A 21,618-nucleotide genomic window follows, 5' to 3' on the forward strand; every position below is an offset into this window, starting at 1 on the left:
TGACAGCAAAATAATAGATTTTATATCCACAATTGATTCATCTTGCCATATCAGTGGATTAAAGTGAAGGAGATCTATGTGGCATTTATTACAACCATCAATCATTGAGATTATTGCTAGCTTTCCTATATTTAACCATTGTCACTTTTCTTCTATTTCCATGGTTCTCTAACTTGAACGTCAAAATATTAACCTACAGATTCCCAGGCACAATCCCCAAATATTCTGATTGTAGGTCTGGCATGAAGCTTTGATAAATAGCCGAGATAATTCTTAAAATAGCCGGAATGATTTTCATACAGCTTATCTCTGCCTCACACTTGAAAAGATAGTGCCTCATTTAAATATTAGAATAATCTGTCCATTATTTTGTTTTTGGTAAATGAAAAATAAGCTTTTTATTTACAAAGATTATTCAACAAATACTTAATGAAAAACTGACAATATAGAAAAATAAAAGAAAAAGAGACAATAATTGTTACCTATTATCTGTTAACTCCTTGGTAAACACGTTTCTGGAGCTTTCTTCTATTAATACATGATATGATTATTTATGTATTCTACATTTATAGTATATTCTATATTCTACTATTTGTGTATTCTTTTGGGTTGTTTCCAGTTTCACATGTCAACATTTGGTTTCCTTTCTTTTTAATTTTGTCTTTGTTTCTTAAATTCCTATGGAATCCTGTTGATCCGTTTCAAGTTCATTATCTCTTCCTTTGGTGTGCACCACTAAAGCTTATATAGAAGTTGTTGCAGATAATGTTCTATAGTCACCCCTTAATTTGTTGTTAATTATGTTGTTCAAATCAGAAAATTTAAACGTCAGATTTCTTTACTGGTTGTTTCTTTGTCTTTTCAATCACTGAGAAATTCATGCTAACCTACCCTATTCTGATTTAGATTTGTCAATTTTGTATTTTTGTCCATTGTGTTTTCTATATTTTGAGACTACTGTAATTAGGTGTTGACAAATTATAAATTGTGATGACTCACTGAAATGAAATTCGATCATTACTGACTCCATCTCTGATAATGCTTTCTGGTTTTAATTCTAATTTGTCTATGAATCTAGATAAATCAGCTTTATTTTAGTTAGTTTAGTTTGCACAGCTATCTTTTCCATTCTTTTAACTTAAATGTTTCTCTGTCCTAACAGTTTATACGTGTCTCTTCCAAATAACATTTTATTTATTTTTTAACGTTTTCTTTCAATATTTATTCATTTTTAAGAGAAAGAGAGAGGCAGAGTGTGAGTGGGGAGGGGCATAAAGAGAGAGAGACACAGAATCCGAAGCAGGCTCCAGGCTCTGAGCTGTTAGCACAGAGCCCGATGCGGGGCTTGAACTCATCAGCTCGTGAGTTCGTGACCTGAGCCAGTCAGGTGCCCCTCCAAATAATATTTTAGCTGAATCAAATGAAATTGCAATGCCTATGGTCTGAAAATTATCAACCATTAGCAATTTCATATGATTTAATCTCATGTTTGTATTTTTTTTTTTTTTACTATGCAATTAGACAATATTTGTCTTTTAACTGGAGCACTCAATCCTCTTTCTTTTATTTATTTTTTTTTATTTTTTTTCAACGTTTATTTATTTTTTGGGGGGACAGAGAGAGACAGAGCATGAACGGGGGAGGGGCAGAGAGAGAGGGAGACACAGAATCGGAAACAGGCTCCAGGCTCCGAGCCATCAGCCCAGAGCCTGACGCGGGGCTCGAACTCACGGACCGCGAGATCGTGACCTGGCTGAAGTCGGACGCTTAACCGACTGCGCCACCCAGGCGCCCCTATTCTCTTTCTTTTAATATAGAGTACATCATGTGGCTTTTAGTCTGCTAACCTATTTTGTGCTTTCCATTTATCACACTTTTCTATTTCCTCTGCTCTTCTTTTAAATACATTTTTAATATTTTAAATTTGTTCTCTTTTTGGAAGTTATATATGCAATTCACCTGCTTTTAATTCATAGTCTATGAATTCCTACATGTATTCCTAATTTATAAAGTTTAATGTTAATCAATATGTTGGCCCTATTCTTGGACAAATTCTTAACAACAGTTTCTTTGTACTCCCTTCTCAACTAATTGTTATTTTTTTATTTTAGTTCTTTTTTAAGAAACTTCAGGTCATCATTATTTTTACATACAGTTAATATTCATTTATATATGTCAACATATTTGCCATCACTGCTGTGTTCTTTCCTATTCTTAGATTTCTGACTTCCATCTGAGATAATTTTCCTTCTGCCCAAAGCAGATTTTTAAATTTCTCTTGAAATTGTCTGTTTGGTTGTTTGTTTTTCTTGCCTCCATTGTGGAAAATACTTTTCTCAGTATGGAACTCAAAGTTGGAAATTTTCTGCCAGTACAATGATATTTTTATTTCACTGTCGTTTGGCTTTCTTTATTACAAGCTATATTAGAAACTAGTTCCATAAATTCTTACCATTTTGTGAAGGTTTTCATACTTTGAAGGTGTTTAAAAAATTTTTTTGTCAGCTTCATAGATGTCCCTAGTGGGAGGGTTGTTCATAATTTTCATTACTGAAAATAGCAATTTGAGCCTTTAACTTTTTACTCTATGCAAATACCATTTAAACATTTATTCATGTGTTATTTACATGCAAAAAAATACCAAAGTTACCTGTAATATACTTTTTAGTGGCTGAATTCTACTGTTTAGTAGATAAATTCTGGCTTATTTATTAATCTGTTTTAATTTTTTGTCATAATTTTTTAATAAGTAATAAATACAGAACACCTTGTAGGTGAATCTCTAAGTTCATGCTTAATTATTTCCTTAGGATAAATTTCTAGAACTTAATTGGTCATGCCAAAGGATTTGTACCATCTTAAAGCTTTTGGTATATATTGTTCATATCCTCCTATTAATATTCCCAAAAGTATGCAAATTTCCCCCACACTTTCTGTAACACTGGATTTTATAAATGTGCTATATCTGCAGTAGTTTTTATAGTTTTAATAATTTAGGTCTTTCACATGAAGAGAATACATTCTGGAGAAAATAATAATTAATAATTATGCTTTTTAAAAAAGAATGTAAATGTACATAAGAGTTTGCTTTAGGCCAAATTGTAAATTAGGAAATTCCATGAGGTTGCCCAAATTATTTCATGTGCTAGAATATTATCGTACAGAATACTACTTGAAATAACAGGAAATTAAACAGATTAGAAAATACAAGGGCATCTGGGTGGTTCAGCTGTTCAAGAGTCCGACTCTTGATTTCAGCTTAGGTCATGATCTCACCAGTGGTGAGACCAAGCCCTGCATCAGGGTCCAAGTTGGGCATGGACTCTGCTTGGGATTCTCTCTTCCTCTGTCTCTCTGTCTCTCTCTCTCTCTCTCCCTCTGTCCCTCCCCTGTGTTCTCTCTCTTTCTCTCAGAAAGAAAGAAGGAAAGAAAGAAAGAAAGAAAGAAAGAAAGAAAGAAAGAAAGAAAGAAAGAAAGAAAGAAAAGAAGAGAAAATACAAGGAATTTGTAGTGTTGTTATAATGAAAATGAAATAATCCTTTTACAAAGAGATTCTTTCTTCAAGTACCCTGCAATTTGTAAGCCTGTCTTCTTGAAGAAAATTCTTCATAATTTCTTTTTTTTTATTTATTTATTTTATTTTTTTTTTCAACATTTATTTATTTTTGGGACAGAGAGAGACAGAGCATGAACGGGGGAGGGGCAGAGAGAGAGGGAGACACAGAATTGGAAACAGGCTCCAGGCTCTGAGCCATCAGCCCAGAGCCTGACGCGGGGCTCGAACTCCCGGACCGCGAGATCGTGACCTGGCTGAAGTCGGACACTTAACCGACTGCGCCACCCAGGCGCCCCCATAATTTCTAATATTTATACAGCATCTACTGTATGCCAAGCATCTTGAGGGACTTTTCTTCCTTTATTACAAAGGAGTCTGTCTTACATATATAACCTGTTGCCATGCTCCATGTGATTGAGTACAGCATGCCCTAAACACAAACTCTGATCATAAGTAGCTCATTTTGAAAACATTAAGCAATCCAGGACATGGTTCGAGATGATGCCAATTATAATCCTGTTTCTTTTTTTAACACCTTGAAATGCCCAGATACCTCTGACATTCTTAGTGCAAAAGGACTCACTTCTCTCCATGATCTAGTTCCCTCAACCACTTTTCTCCTCTCCACCAGAGAGCCTCTTCCGGCACGTCACATTTCCTTCTACCTGCACATCCCTCTGGGGGAATGCAGTTAGGGTCTCTATGATAGCTTTACTCAAGAGAATTGCACTCTTCTTTTTAGAGGGCAGGAGAGGGAGACACGATAAACTGGCAATACCTGTTCTTTCCCGAGGGGAGGGAGAAGGAAGGCTGTGAACTCCTACTCCCCCTCCAAAACACACACACTGACCACCACCACCACTTTTGCCCAGCCACCTTATACACCAAAGAAGAAACTTCTTATTAGGGCTTTTCAAGACCTTGAAATTTAGTGATCATGTAAGTGTGTCTTTGTTTTAAGCAAGAAGCAATGTATAAAATATGCACTTACTCAAAATTAAATTAGCTATTATGTTTCACTTTATACAAGGGTACTGCACATATTTCTTTTACGTTGGTAGCTGTTCTGGTACAACTGTAATGTAAGTCCAGATATAGAATAAATATACCCGTGATTTTAGAAACACTGGTAATAACATAACAAAGTTGAGTTGAAAGTCTAAAAATTAATTTATAAATATACGTATTTATACGTATTACATACAATTACGTCATATATTTGACCAATATAAGTGGGACCCTGAAGAATTCTTATAGTTAAAGGATAATCTGGGAGAGGGGATAGGAAAAACAGAAAGGGAATTAAGAAATACAAAATTTCAGTTATAAAATAAATAAGTCACAGAGATGAAAAAAGATGCAGCATAGGGAATATTGTCAGTAATATTGTAAAAACGTTATATGGTGACAAATGGTGACTACACTTACCATGGTGGGCACTGAGTAACGTATAGAATTATGAAATCAATATAGGGGTGCCTGGGTGGCTTAGTCGGTTGGGCGACCAACTTCATCCCAGGTCATAATCTCACAGTTTGTGGGTTTGAGCCCCACATCCGGCTCTGTGCTGACAACTCAGAGCCTGGAACCTGCTTCGGATTCTGTGTCTCCACCTCTCTCTGCCCCTCCCATGCTCATGTTGTTTCTCTCGGTCTCTCAATAATAAATTAAACGTTAAAATTTTTTTTTTAAATCAGTATGTTGTGCAACTGAAGCTAATATAATATTGTATTGTAATTATACTTCAAGTAACAAAAAGATCATCTTCCCTTCTGGAATTAAAAATTTTCCAAACACTGAAATTTCAGCACATACTTGAATACAGAACACCCTGATGCCTGTGGTTATAATTTAAATTTAGAGTCTTACTACAGTGGTACAGTAACATTTGGGCAGTTTTTAATTATTATTTAAAAAAAATTTTAGTGTTTATTTATTTTCGAGAGAGAGCATGTGAGCAGGGGAGGAGCAGAGAGAGAAGACGATGCAGAATCTGAAGCAGGTCCTGGGCACCAAGCTGTCAGCACAGAGCCCAACGCAGGGCTCAAACTCACGGACTATGAGATCATGACCTGAGCTAAAGTCGGATGCTTAAGTGACTGAGCCACCCAAGCGCCCCATTAAAAAATTATTATTATTACAGGGATGCCTGGCTGGCTCAGCTGATCAAGCGTCTGACTCTTGATTTTGGCTCAGGTCATGGGTTCGTGGGTTTGAGCCCCACGTCGGACTCTGCGTTGACAGCTTGGAGCCTGCTTGGGATTCTCTCTCACCCTCTCTCTCTGTCCTTCCCCTGCTCACATGTTTTCTCTCTCAAAATAAATACATAAATATTGTTTTTAAATTTGTAATTATTATTATTGCAGGTTTTGGTATATCTCCAAGCTCATCAAGTAGGGGTCCTCAGGTGACTATGCACAAACTGTGTATTTCCCTATGTTTAAAGTGCAGAGCTAGGATCCTTGATGAAATATTGAATAGGAAAAGCAGAAGTCTCCACTTTGGTGTTAATCCTAAAGAACTATTTTAATGAAGTAATGCACTTGTCAGGCATTAGGTCAAAATCTATTAAAAGAAAAGCAAATATTCATTTTTACCAGATATCAAAAATTATCAAGTTAAAATTTTCTTTTCATCCCCCCCACCCCAAAAGATGCAAATGGTTTTGAGGAAATATTTTTTTTAATGCAAGGTTTTTCTGTAAGACAATTTTCAGCTAGAATACTGATATATATAAAAGCTATCTACCCTGCAATGTCATTTCCCTCAAGTAGGAAAAAAAATGCTCCTTTTGGCAGTTTCATTAAGCACTTTATTAATCTCAGTTACAGAATTTATTTCTTACTGGCACTGACATTTTATTCCTTCTAACTCATTGAGGACAGGACTAGACCTTCTTTATCCCACTCTCTCCCCAGAGCAGCGCTGAGTTTAACACATTTTTCACCTGCATTGAATTAGGAATTTTGGAATATCAAATATATTATTTATAAATTAATAAGCCATAAAAATATATTAATTGAACCATAGAACTAGAAATAAGACCTCAGAGAGTTAAATTATTAAAAGTCAATACCCTGTTAATGGCAAATATATATCTAAATCCCAAGCTTTCTAATGCTCTGTACAAGATTCTTTCTTTAACCGAAGTTTCTTGAATATTTATTCAAATATTAATTAAAAATTAAAATTTACCATTTGAAATTTGCTTAAAAAATTTTTAAGTTATGGATAATATAATTGCCGTATTTTCACTTATTAATAGTGGCATTTAAAAATAGTCTAGGGGTGCCTGGGTGGCTCAGTTGGTTCAGTGCCCGACCAGCTCAGGTCACAATCTTGCAGTTCATGGGTTTGAGCCCTGCATCAGGGTCTCTGCTGTCAATGCAGAGCCCACTTCAGATTCTGTCTCCCTCTCTCTTTGTCCCTTCTCTCTCTCTCTCTCTCTCTCTCTCTCTCTCTCTCTCTCTCTCTCAAAATAAATAAACATTAAAAAAAAGGAACAGTCTATATTGGGTTGTTTGGTACTCTTGCTTTACTTTTGTTGTTCTCCTATATAAAAAAATAAGTTCCAGCAGGGCACCTGGGTGGCTCAGTCGGTTGAGTGTCCGACTTCAGCTCAGGTCATGATCTCACAGTTTGTGAGTTCAAGCCCTGCGTCGGGCTTTGTGCTGACAGCGCAGAGCCTGGAGCCCGCTTCAAGTTCTGTGTTTACCTGTCTCTCTGCCTCTCCCCTTCATGCCTTCTGTCTCTCTCTCTTTCAAAAATAAACATTTAAAGAAACTTTAAATAAGTTTCAGCAAGTTTAATGTTTTAAAACATATTGTGTTGCTAATCTTATTACCAGAGAGTATAAATCAGATTTTATGCTGATGTTTCACAGTCAGAGAATCAAGTGAAGGACACCAAGAAGAGCTAGTTCCACTTCGTCCACTCTGGTCTTCCTCATTCTATACAAAGAAGAATGTTTTCATGACTTCAAGATATTTCTCCTGTATCAGATTAAGAATTAAATCAACTTGTATTTGTAGAACACTTTATTGTATAGAAAGCACTTAGTGTTGTATAGAAAGCACTTAGTGTCTTGAATCATGTAGATGTTGAATGAATATTTATCGACTATGACCTGTGTGAAATCGTGTTTCCTTTATCTCATTGAATCTTCATGTCAACTTCATGAAGTAGGGATGTATATGTCCACTTTACAAATGAGCTTATATATGTCAGAGCTGAGATTTTAATTCAACTTACCCTATTCAAGTTTTCTTTCTGTCTAGTAACATTCAGAGATGCAAATTTCATAAGAACTATTTTGTGTAAATCACATCTTACCTTAAAATATTTATAGTATAGAGTTGTTGAGATTGTTTATTATCCATTTCAGTCAGAGCCATGACACTGCACACATGATACATTCTAATAGGTGTTGAAGGAGGCTTAATAAAAGAACAGTGTACAAGAGTGTAAACAGGATGAAGAGAAGCCAACAGGTTCTGGGGTCTAGGGAGCTAGCCACAGTGGGTGGAGAGATATTGCCATCTCTTGACTGAAGGGCAAAAGAGAAAAGATGGTGATTCCACTCTTTCAGCCACCATAATAAGCCAAGCGATGAGAAAAAAGTGGGGAATCCATCTAATTTCCCCTTGGGGAGCAGGATTGGGATCTGCCTTCAGTGCCTACTTAGTTAAAAAAAAATTGAATTGGAGAAGTACAGCAGTACGGGGACTCTACTGGAGCAGTCTATACTTCTCAGATACAAACTCCTAGGAGGGTATCCATGCTCGAGTTGTCTTACTAATATTATGACCAGGAGGACCACAGCAACAAGAGAATATGAGAGGCACCCTTGAGTAGGAACCTGCGTAGAACTCTTTAAAAACTCATACTTGCATTCCATGTAAGAGAGCCAGCCTTCTGGAATGCAGGTATGAACATTTGGCCTTTCTCATATTTCTCTTCCCAGGCTCCAATGTAGGAGGAGAAAAGAAACCCAGAAAGGGATAGGACAGAATTAGAAAGGGAGAAGAAATGAAAGAACAGGACCCACAATGCAGTTTCCTTAGACTACTAAGCACAAAACATAAAGAGAGGAACTGGGTTAATTTGGCATGTTGCTGAACTTATGTCATTCCAGAATGGAATTGATTTTTTAATATCTTGGAATGGATGAAAAGTTACGAAAACAACCTGAGATAATTTTAAGAGGACTAGAAAGAGTGATTTAACAGAGCATGGTTGAAAATAGCAATTGGAGGGGCGCCTGGGTGGCGCAGTCGGTTAAGCGTCCGACTTCAGCCAGGTCACGATCTCGCGGTCCGTGAGTTCGAGCCCCGCGTCAGGCTCTGGGCTGATGGCTCAGAGCCTGGAGCCTCTTTCCGATTCTGTGTCTCTCTCTCTCTCTGCCCCTCCCCCATTCATGCTCTGTCTCTCTCTGTCCCAAAAATAAATAAAAACGTTGAAAAAAATTTTAAAAAAAGAAAATAGCAATTGGAGAAAAAATATAATCATTTTATGCTTATACTTCACCAGGATAAAATTGTTTAATAAACCAGTTGACTCTGTAAGCAGTGACCACCATGAAATATCTATTTGACAGTGGTACTGCAAAGAGTTAAGTGCAAATAACGTTCATCCTTGTTAGCTTTACATTACCAATAAGCTTGGGTAAGAAAATTGACCATAAATCTTCAGGTTAGTAGGAAGTCATGTTTCACCACGTATTAAAAAAATTTATTTAAACATGATCTACTGTTTGTCATCAAATGCATATAGACTCCTATTAAAACAAACAAACAAACAAAAACAAAAAACAAGGTTCATTTCTGTTTCACTTCCTCTGTGAATGACAAAGTCACAGAGCCAGGAGCCTAATTGTCAACTTCAACTTCCGACTTATTTTCATGTCCTTCTCCTATGTATTTTGAGTGAGCATAGAAATGAGCTTTTTTTTTTTCTGTTTTCCACAGGATTAAATTCTTTACTGTTTTCCACTTCCAGCCCTTTGAAAACCAAGCAAAGCAACAGAAACATATCCAGAAGCCTTGGAAACAAGTTACTAAGAACAATCCAACCCTTTTAAAATGATTCATCCCCCTAACATGTAGTCAATTCTTCCAGCTGGAAGTTGAGTTGAACTGCTTATCTTCAGCATCTGAGGATTAGAATTACCTGATTTTTTTGAACCATATAGCTTTCAGCAGCAAAATTCTAAGAATCAAGTCACTATTTATTTATTTAGAATCACTATTTACCTCCCCATATTAAGATTAGTATTAATCTCCTTGAAAACATTAATAATACAACATCCACCCTCAAATTTTTCAATGACATATCAAAAAGGTTAAAAAAAAAAGAAAAAAAAATTTCCCCTCCTCTGCCCCTAAATGAATGAGTTTTCCCCTGAGCTTTCATGTGTCCAACTTTTTGGTTTCCTTGACTACAGTTGACCCAGTTGGTCACTGTTTCCCTGAAATCTTCCTTCTCCTCTGAAAACATGATATCCTCTTTCCTCAGCTATAGTTTCACTGTTTCCCATCTCCTCCTCTCTTCTTGACCCACCTGTGAGGTCAAAGCTTACTTTAATATTTTGTTCTCCTCTTTCTATGGATTCTCTATATTACCCATTCTTGCAGTTTTCAGCTATCACACTCATGTTGGTAATTCCTGAAGTTTACAATTTATGTCTTAACATTTCATCCTTTCCCATCATCTATGTCAGAGGGCATGTCTTAGGGAGTCTGTGACCTCTGAAATGTAAATAAGCCTTAAACCCAGCCAACTGACCCTACTCCTTTAACTGGCACCCTGAATCTGCCCTTAGTCAATGCTGTCCTGCCCCCACCTCTCCTACATTTATAGCTTCCTTTTCCTTACCCTAGAAACCTCTCAAGAGCAGACCTTCATCTTACTGGGATATGCTAAGCCTCTAGCTTCTGAACCTGTCATTCTATGCTGCACACAGCTGCCAGCATTATGTCTTTCAAACACTTCTCTTATCATGCTAGTCCCTTAGAATCTCTTGTCTATGACATCTAAATTCTTGAGTCTGGCATCTAAGGCCCTTCATCACTGGAATCCACAATTCTCATATTTTCTAGCCAAATACCTCATTACTCCTCAACATACCATTGCTTTAGCTTCATTAAGTAAACTCTCACTTCCCATATATATCTTAATCATCCCCTTTGTGTTTTTTTCACAACCTCAAATTCCCTCTTTTGTCCTTTTTACTGGCCCATGCTTATTACTTGCCATACTTACTATCTTTGGCCGTATAATTACTGAAGCATTGTCATTCCTGAGACTATAAAATTTCCTCTACTTCTCATCTAGTCTATTTTTTTTTTAATTTTCCTGGAGGGTCTCATGCTTAGCACTTTCTATATGTTGCTGACAATCACAATCTCATATCATTACATAAATAAATTGTCAACCTGAATATAAACTATGTATAATTTCAGATGAGAGGACTAACCCTTAAAATGCCTCATTTATCCATGAAATCAACAAACATTTATTTAGTATCTACTCACGGCAGCAACTATACCAGCAGCTAGGAATAAAAAGATATATTTAAAAAAAACTCAAGTAAAAATGTCCTCAATAGTTTGAAAAGCTCCTCTTAAAAATTATTTTCCCATCCATTAGCAAGCACTAGTCATTTTCAGAGTTTAATTATCATTGGGTCATTTAAAAATATGTGCACTTTATTTCTAGAAAGCATTTATATAATAGCTAAAATAATTCCTTCATTCAACAAATATTTATTGAGTATCTACCAGATGTGGAATGCATCAATGAGTTAGTTCCTTAATGAGGGGGATTTTTTTAATCTTATTCTATCTTTGTCAGAGGAAATACATTTTACATTTTAAAATATACTGACAAAATACATAAGAATGTAGAATACTTGCTTTTAGGAGCATTAAAAATTACTCTCCATATTTAATAATATCACGCTAAATGAAAACTCCAAACAACATCCTTATAATTACATCAATGATCTAAATATCAACTATTCTACCTTCAAAGGCAGACCAAAACTTTACCCACTCTTCATTGTAAAATTCTCTAGGAACATGCAAGTATGCTTTTCTTAACTTCTGAAAGAAAAAGATATTTTAAGCCAAAAACAGGAATGCCATATTTATCTTATACAGTTGAACTGTTTACATAATTAAACCAATTACGATTCCAACTAATTGTTATGGAAAGAAATCCTTTGGGTACTAAAATATGTTCTTAAAATAAAATTATCACAATTCCTCAGTGAATGCAAACTAATTTGTATTTTGTACATATTAATTACCCTGTTAAATTTCTAGACTCTTTCCTTTATACTTTTTTAGTACAGGTCTGTTGGTTTCCCTTACATTATTCCCTTTATCTGCTCTGCTATGTAGTCATCCAGGTGTTCATAAACCTATGAACTCCACATTGACCCCAAAGGTTTCCATCATACATCCAAGTGTCAATGACCTGGATGTGTCCAGCTGCTGCCTGTTAGTGTGGTGTCTCATTTTTCTTACATAATATATATGATGAACAGGTTCTTTTTTTTCTCTCTTAGTAGCTATGTATTAGAAAACTAAATAACAGCATTTGTGCAATCAAAACTGTTAGCAGTCTCGTACGGAAAACCTCTTCTCTGTTCCTGACCTTGTCTCTGAGATGGGTCTTTCTAAGGCTATCACTCTGACATGAGTAGCAAACACTACAGTTGTTCCATAAACTATCTGTTTACAGGATATGTATTTCTAAAGTGTCAAGAAAGAATCCAGCTACCTGTCTGACATTGTGAACAAACCACAAAATAAGGGCAATCCAGATTTTGTTTGGCCTGAAGCTTATACAATATTGGGAGAACTTCCACAAAGAAATACAGAAGTGCAAAGACAACATTAGGTACAAAAGTGGACATTTCACTTTGTCATCTCTGCACTGGGAGCAGCTCTCCTGCCACAGCCCCTCATCCTCTGAAAATGTCTGCCTGCCCAAAGTTAGTCTCCGCCCCTTCTTGGTCAGGAGCACCTCTCAGTTGCTGAGCCAGTCACTGTCTGCAGTGTCGCTAAAACCACTGGAGACACTGACAGATGGAGCCTTGGCAGCTTGGCAGTCCCACACCCCCCGACCTCACGTATTCCCAGCCGCAGCTTCCAAACCAGCGCCATTTCAAGGGACAGGGCACAGCAGCCAAGTGCATTGGGGCTGGGGCTGCCACGGTAGGGGTGGCTGGCTCCAGGGCTGGGACAGGGACTGCATTTGGGAGCCTCATCATTGGTTATGCCAGGAGCCCCTCCCTGAACAGCTCTTCTCCTACACCATTCTGGGCTTTGCCCTCCCGGAGGCCATGGGACTCTTCTGCATGGTGATGGCCTTTCTTGTCCTCTTCTCCATGTGACAGAGCTGTCTCTACTTCCCATAGGTCTTTTTCCAGTGTCTCCTCTGCCCTGTTTGCTCCTTTTCCTATATCTCCCCAGGCAGTCTGGGGAACGTGGCTAGCTCAGGATTTGACAGAGGGAAGACAAATAAACACTGTATCAATAATAAAAGAGAGTAAGCATTTAGTTAGAATGAGAAAATAAACCACCAAAAATTAATGCAGATCCAGGTCCTTTTCTTGTGAGAGCTCTTGGGCCATCTACCAGAGGTATCGACAGAGAAATGCTTCTTGATGGCAACCTGGATTCTCCTCTCTACCTGAGACTCACAAAAACTCTCAGAAACTCTCAGTACACACCAGGTGAGGCACCCTGAAGTTTCGATTCATAAGCTGCACAGTAAATTTGCTTCTGAATAGTTGAAACAAGCAAATGACCAAACAAAACCTTAATACTCTTTTAGATGGTTCCTTGGATCCTAGTCTCAGCCTTCTACTAAGCTTCTGGCCTTTTCTGGGTCTCCTATGATATGATCGTCATCTTTATTAAACAAGCCTATTTTTATGCTACAGAACATGGTATCCAGGGACTGCTAGATGCACATCTCGACAAAGCGGTGACCACTCTCCGTCATCCCTCATTGCGCAGAGGAGATCAGCATGGTAACTGTGCAGCCTTCATTTTTGCTCCCCCAGATTCTGTCTGTGTTTTCCAGACAAACATCCAAACATTTCAACTCTTTGTTTGCCTTGTTTATTCTCTTGAGTTTCTCCATGTCCACCATCAGCATGACATTCAGGGCCACATACCCTCAGGACTAGGCAAACTAAGGGTACTAAGTTCTTAGACAGGTCTTCCAGTTTCCTGGAGCACCTGTAACACAGCGGCTAAGCCAGGACATTTGCTGAAGCCAAAGAGAAACATTTCCAAAAGATATTTCACATAATGAAACAAAATAAAGCGAAATTTCCCTACATACTCTAGAGATCTATGGTGCAGTTTATAAAATAGCTCAGTTTCACACACACACACAAATCTATATTGCCCTTTTCTTGCATCTACAGATTTACAAAATGGCTTATACTGAAAGTATATTTTCTGGTTATAAATAGCATATTTAAGCACACTATGCACTGGGAGATCTTGAGCCCTTAGTGAGCTACAACAGTAATGCTAGGCTGCTATGGGGATTATCTCATAAGGATAACGATAATAAATTTTGCTTTGATATTTCAGATCAGGCTTTTAGGAACACTAGCTGGGGCAGAGCCTTGGACTGGGAGTTTGGCCCCTACAGGTCTATTTCTAGTTTCTGGGAAAAAAAAATGTCTTTGGCAGTTCACTTTAGACAACTCTATTGAAGCTCATTAAGAAGCTACTGGACATTTTTGTTATGGTTCATTTAAACGTTGTTGAGCTGCTTTTCCACTTAAGGAAAAAAATTGGTTTGCCTCAATTTTAGCAATTCTAAAGTAAATTCAAAATAATACTAAGCTGCCTTTGTTAGAGGCCAAGCTGTAGAGTCTGCAGCAGTGTTATGGAAACTGTTTAATGGGTAGAAGAAAATTTTCTCTTATATAAATATATTGCTAATCAAAATCAGCAGCCAAATTTGCTAGAAAAAATAACCTCCCAAGAGAATAATGCTCATTGTGGCAGGTCCATTCTGGTATGTTTCTGAGTGGATCAATCCCTTCTCAGTATCTGTTAACAGAAATTTATACATAACTGATAATGTGCTTGTTATTGCTATTTTCTTTGTACCAGTTTTTAAATAAGTCCCCTAAATATAAAACTGTGTCATTTCTATTAGCACATATAGGATATGAATAGCTAATACCTTCTAAACATATATTGCTATCAGATAACCTAGGACATTTTTCCAAGGTGAGTATTTTGAGATTCAACTTTATTAATATAGATATGGAAAGCACATTAATAAATCTTCCCTTATATCCCAGTGGTTTTCCTTTTGGAACCAAGCCTTAGATCAGTGACCTTCAGAGTATGACCTGAGGACTGATATGAAGGCTCTCTTCATTATTTAGAAACTTATTAAGTGAGCTATAAAGTTTATTAATATTTTCCATTCATAAACCAAAATTACTTTGTTAGAAAATTTTTCTTAAGGCTTTAATGCAGCATTCTGTTCAGAAGCCTGGCTGCTGTGTTCTGCTTGATAATGTTGTAAAGTCCCACTGGGAAGATTGCTTCATAGAGTTAAGATTCCTAAAATTTTACACTATTATCAGTGTACCATCAGGGGCACCTGGGTGGCTCAGTTGGTTAAGCGTCCGACTTCACCTCAGGTCATGATCTCATGGTTTGTGAGTTCGAGCCCCGTGTCGGGCTCTGTGCTGACACCTCGGAGCCTGGAGTCTGCCTCAGACTCTGTGTCTCCTTCTCTCTCTGCCCCTCCCCAACTTGTGCTCTCTCTATGTCTCCCAAAAAATAAATAAACGTAAAAAAAAAATTTTATCAGTGTATCACCAGTACAGCTTGTAGTCAATTACAGCATTCACTTGCTGCTATTCTTTCTTTGACTTTAATTCCATATCATTATTCATCTTACTTTATCATTTTTTTGTTATAGATTGTTTTTGTTTTTTTCTCCTTTAGTTTGTATTGATACAGATTTTCTTAAGCATGTTAAAAGGTCTCGGGGCGCCTGGGTGGCTCAGTCGGTTAAATGTCCGACTTCGGCTCAGGTCATGATCTCAGTTTGTGGGTTCGAGCCCCACGTCGGGCTCTGTGCTGAACACTTGCTTGGAGCCTGGAGCCTTCTTCAGACTCTGTGTCTCCCTCTCTCTCTGCCCCTCCCCCACTTTCACTCTGTTTCTCTCTCAAAAATAAATGCACATTAAAAAAAATTTTTTTTAAAGAAAAAGGTCTCAACTTCAACAGTCATCAGAGAAGTACAAATTAAAATAAAAAGGGGGTAACATTGAGCTTACTAGTATGGCTAAAAATAAAAAGAGTAAATTTATATCTCTATCTATATCTGTATCTATATCTATATCTATATAATCTGTCATGGATACCATAAAGTTGAATGTATTCCTACCAGAGTTAGGGAGAGCACACTGTCGAGAGAGTTTTAGTAGTATCTCAGAAAGGGGACAGAAAAATCAGGGTATTTGTGAGGATCGGGAGCCAGGTTTAAGGTGGATATTCAATTCAGGGTCTTTAGGATTAGTATGGATCATTATAATTTAGTACTGGTGGACACACAAGGTGAGAAGTTTGAAGCATGAGTTTTGAAGAGTTTAGGGAAGTTCACAGTTGTTTGATGCTATCTGTTAAGCATTTGAACAGTTTGGTGCTTATTTAAATGGGTTTTTTGTTTGTTTGTTTTGTGTTTTGTGTTTTTTTCAAAAAGTCCCTGGAACAATCTATAAAGATATTTGTATCTTTTATTTTTCTACACAAGAGCTTCCTGGAATAGTAAATTCATATTGATGAAGAACAATAAAGTCAATTAAGACAGCGAAACAAAGTCATGTTTACGTAGACCATAAGCTATATGCATGTAGATGCTTTCAGTATCACTGTCCCACCGTGTGGTCATTCTTCCAACCTGACCTATGAGAAGGTTCATTTTTTAAAGTTTATTTATTTATTTTAAAAGACAGAGAGAGAAAGAGAGAGAGAGAGAGAGGGATAGACAGAGAACAAGCAGAGGAGGGACAGAGAGAGAGAGGGAGAGAGAGAGAATCCCAAGGAGGCACCACACTGTCAGCACGCCCAATGCAGGGCTTGAACTCACGAACCATGAGATGATGACCTGAGCCAAAACAAGAGATGCTTAGCCGACTGAGCCACCAGGTGCCCCAAGAGGGTTCCTTAACATCTGGGGATGTGTTCAGTCCAAATTCTCATCAATATTTGAGTTGCCAGGATATTGTATCATGTTTCCAGAGATGGTTGTTTCAACCTCCACAAGGATAAGGTTTTCCTATTCTTTTTGTTGGAAGATCACCTGTTGGATCATTTGATGGCACGGCGGCTGTTCAGCAATATTCAAATGCCTGGTGATCACACATCTGAACGTTACAACCAGGCAGTTGTTAAAGGTATAATTATGATTAGAGTTTGTATTTCACTTGTCAGCCAGGAGACAAGGTGCCCAAATTAGACAGAAAATAGATCTCATCCCTAAAGCAAAAAACCCACATACCAGATAGAAGTTTCTTAGCTAAACTGACAATCCTATGGTTTGTTCCTTCCCAAATCTCTTTCACGACATTAAAGATACCAAAGAGGCCTGTAAGAATCTAAGCACAACACACCTCCCCTAAAACATCACATATTCCCTCTCAAGAGGCCAATGTTATATCTAAAGAGGCTCTCTTCTGGACAAGCATCTGCCTAATTTAATGAAGGTCTCAAGTGTCACTTCCCTTGGTGGCATTCTCTAGTTCTTTAGCTAGTTTGTAAACAATGGCATATTGGATTCTTCCCACTCTCCAGGCCTATTTTAAGGCACAGGGTGAAATTTTTCTAAAAGGGAAAACTGAGGGCCAAAATGGTCCCTAAGTGATGTAGAGACTATCCTAAAGAAAGGAATCAGATTACCAACATATAACAAGTCTCTTCCCATTTGGCAGTTAGAAATGAGTAGTCATTTGTACACAAATCCAATACCAGTCATTAGGAGCCATTAAATGATCTGTTTTTAGATAATCTACCCCAACAGACTGCAGTGTTGTAAAATCTGGAACTACTCGTCAAGCATGGCCCAGTACCAGGCAACGAGTTTGCAGGACTGAGATGAGATCCTTAGGTAGACCTAAGGCCAAAGAAAAATAGTGTGTCTTTCCTTTGAAAGTTAGTTGGTCTTCCAGTGAATACCATCTCTACTCTAGTCCTCTTCTCAGTTCTATCTTTGTACAAGCTCAATTTCAAAACTGAGGCCCAGCAAAAAATCACTGAACGCTGTTTCAGTGAAGACAGGAACTTTCTTTTCTAAGTGCAATGTGATATGGGGTTTCAGATTTCTCTCTGTCTGGTCTGTTGTGGGGTTTTCTACATACAATGTTAGCTGACAGTCAAGTACAGTTACCCTGGAAACCAAGAGATTTATTATAAGGAACTGGTACCAAAGGAAGCTGGGTGGCTCCAAATGGAAGTATGTTTTCTGATGTTTAGTCATATGCATACATTTATTAACAAATTCTAGCCATTCACGGGGTTCATACAATGGAGTGACTGAGATGGCATAACACTGAAATCAGGAATGGAGTTCTTACAATAACTTAGTTAAAGATAGCCTTACATAAGCAACAAAGGAAATAAAATGTCCAGAAAAATAAACAACAAAATAATGCCTATTAAAGAATTATAATCTACAGTATTATTTTGTGAATCCTGGGTGAAAGCTGTCTGTGTAATACTTATCTCCTTCTGAAGATGGTCTGACTCTTGAGATATTCAGAGAATCCTCATCTTGAGATCTCTAAGAACCACTTTCTGGTGATTCAAAGATAGTTTGTGCCTCTTTATTTGAGAGGCATGAATCCAAGGAACAGCTGCTTGGAATTTTATTGCTGTTCTAGTTGTGAACAGTACTTAATGGGCTCTTTTTAGAAGACCTGGTCTCAGGTTTTAGATCCTTCAAAGGTTGTTTAGAAGGACTATAAGAAAGGCTGCTCAAACCTCTTGAAAAAAATACTGCATGCATTCCTAGAATCTCCTGCAATATTGGACTATGTCCGTTTTTAGTAAATGGAGTCCATAATTGCAAGTGATGTTTCTATAAGTCAACCATTATCAATTGAAACGGGAGAGTCAATGAATCCCAAAGGGAGATGATCTCAATGGCAATATCTTCAGCCTCAGAAGTTTGAGAGTCTCTGAGAATTTTGCCAGTCTGAGTTCTCCAGTTCTGTTTGTTCTTTCTTCCTTTTCTAGAGACTGGGGGCAATATGAGCAGTAAAGTTTCTGAGTGGCAGGATTTTGCAAAGCTTTTTAACAGTCACAGTAAAATGGGTACTCTTGTCATTAGAAACATAGGTTAGAAATTCCTAGTTTGGGAACACAAAATTAAGTAATATTTTTGATACTGTTTCTAGCTCTCCAGGCAGAAAATGCTTCAAAAATCCTAAGAAAAAAGCAATGACCAGAACATACCAAAAATCTGCTGGGCGAATGCAATAAAACAGAAAGCTCAGAAATAAACTCATGCATACACAATCAACTGATCTTCAACAACAGTGCCAAGAATACACAATTGGGAAAGAATAGTCTCTTCAATGAATGGTGTTGGGAAAAGCTCTCTGCTTTCCACCATGGGAGGATACAACCAGAAGCAACAGTGTGCAAGCAGGAAGAGAGCCCTCAACAGAAGTGTCCATGCTGGCACCGTAACTAATCTCATACTTTCTAGCTCCCAAATATGTGAGAAACACATTTCTATTGTTTAAGCCACCCAGTCTATGTTATTTTTGTTATAGGAGCTTAAACTGATTGAGACAAGGACTTTGATTCTGATCACCAATTCTGAAGTGTGGGGTTTTTTCCCTACACCAAGAAATTTCTAGTATCAGCTGGATATTCTACAATTCAGTTCAGTTCTGACACTAGTATACAGGATCCCACTTATACTAGGAACCTAAAATAGTCAAACTCATAGAGTGCTAGTTACCAAGGGTAGGGTAGAGGGGATATTGGTCAAAGGTACTAAGTTTCAGTTCTGTGAAATGAAGAAATCCTAGAGATTTACTCTATAGCATCATGCCTATAGCTAACATATTCTTAAAAATTCTCTAAGAAGATACATCTAATGTAGTATTCTTACCACAAGAAAAAAAAGCAGGAAGAAACTTTTGGAGGAGACTGATATGTTTATGGCATCGATTATGGTGATGTTTTACTGTTTTATACTTATCTCCAAATTCATCAAATTGTATACATTGAGTATGTCCATCTATATGTATGTCAATTATACCTCAACCATGAATAGAAGGTTGCAACTTTAAGTCCTACCCCTGATTTCTAGAAAGGGGTGAGGGGCTACAGTTGGCCTGTTATTCTGATTCAACCTCATCAAAATCATCAGAATTAATAGCTTACTATAGTCCCTATAAACGCAATGGCAAAAGCCTACCTATGATGTCTAAGGGCACTAACCACAGTAGATAAACTAATGGAGGCTTCTGTCAATTTGGTTTGGTTCTATATGTAGGTCAATCATACACCTATTCATTGTTGATCCCCTTGGCAATCAGACCCCATCTATAGGTGCTTTAGAAAGTCACCTCATTAGCATAAACCAGTGGTGAAAAGTGCTTGTTATGAATAACAAGACACTCATTTCACCTTTATGGCTCTGAAGTATTTTCAGGAACTGAGGACAAGAGACCGAATATAACAAATGTTGTTCCCATTGCTCCTATCTCTCAGGAAATTCCAAGAGTTTGGTTTGCTGGGAGCCAGGAACTGTGGGTGAAGACCAAATATATATGAGAAATGACCAAATATACGTAAGAAATGACAGAACATGTATTTCTTATATATCACAAGGTTGCAATAATAAGGCAGATTTCTAGAAAGAGTAGGAGGTTTACAAGTCTGATTATTTCATCAGAGAGTTCCTTAAAAGGCTTATGAAGAGTAGGAGGGTATTTTGTTTATTCCTAGAAGACAAAATCAAGTCACTATCTGGGGAGCTAAGGAAAAGAAAAAAAGAAAGAAAAGAAAAAGATTGAAATAGGAAGTTGGACCCAATGCAATATCCCTGAGTTGAAAACTCAAGAGGTCTCAGAAGATTGCTCTATTTCCAGATGTCTTGGGTTGTAGAAGTTTGATGTCTTTATCAGATCTCAGTGGGCCTCCAAGATTGTCAAAGAGTGGCTTGCTATAAACATCACCAAAACAACCCCTTTTTTATGTTTATTTACTTATTTATTTAGAGCACACAGCAGGGGAGAGGGGCAGAGGGATAAAGAGAGACAAAGAGAGAGAGAATCTTAAGCAGACTCCACACTCTGCACAGCCTGACACAGGGCTCAATCTCACAACCATGAGATCATGACCTGAGCCAAAATCCAGAGTCAGACACTTAACCAACTGAGCCACCCTGGTGCTCCTAAACTCTTGATGAGACAAAGTTGAATTTATTCCTCATGGAATAAATAAAGATAAAGGAGAACCCTATTTTATCAGCGTTTTCATAGCCTTTCCAAGGGGGAACTACAAAGTTGGGAAATACATGAGATTTTGAGATTGGTTTAAGACAGTCTTTCAACACAGAGAACTATACTGATAATGTATAAGGATCATGATTAGAATTGGTGAACATGGTAATATGAGGTTTTCTAGAGGATGGTTTCAAAGAGTCTTGAAGAGGCATCTGAGTGGCTCGGTTGGTTGAGCACCTGACTCCTGATTTTGGCTCAGGTCATGATCCCAGGGTCATGGAATCAAGCCCTGCATTGGGCTCCGTGCCAAGCGTAGAGACTGCTTAAAATTCTCTCTCTCACTCTCTTTCTTTCTCTCTTTCTCTCTCCCTTCCCCCTCTGCCCCATCCCCCACTCACACAAAATCTCAAAAATAAAAATAAATTTTTTAAAAAGTGTGCAGAGTCTTACAAGTAAGAATCGTTTGATGCTATCTATATAAAAGTTGACCAATCTGATATTCACTTAATTTTTTTTTTTTTAGGTAGCTCCTGGAGCAAACAAT

The 21,618-nt window shown here is 37.5% G+C and overlaps 1 long non-coding RNA gene and 1 pseudogene across 3 annotated transcripts in view; one reads left to right on the forward strand and one right to left on the reverse strand.

Moving 5' to 3' along the window:
* LOC123384002 overlaps positions 1–21,618 on the reverse strand; it is a 287,319-nt gene that overhangs the window by 198,159 nt on the left and 67,542 nt on the right. The gene's annotated exons all lie outside the window — the stretch shown is intronic.
* LOC101093511 lies at positions 12,487–12,956 on the forward strand (annotated as a pseudogene).

The sequence above is a fragment of the Felis catus genome, chromosome A2 (assembly GCF_018350175.1).
Source record: "Felis catus isolate Fca126 chromosome A2, F.catus_Fca126_mat1.0, whole genome shotgun sequence".
Taxonomy (NCBI): Eukaryota; Metazoa; Chordata; class Mammalia; order Carnivora; family Felidae; genus Felis; species Felis catus.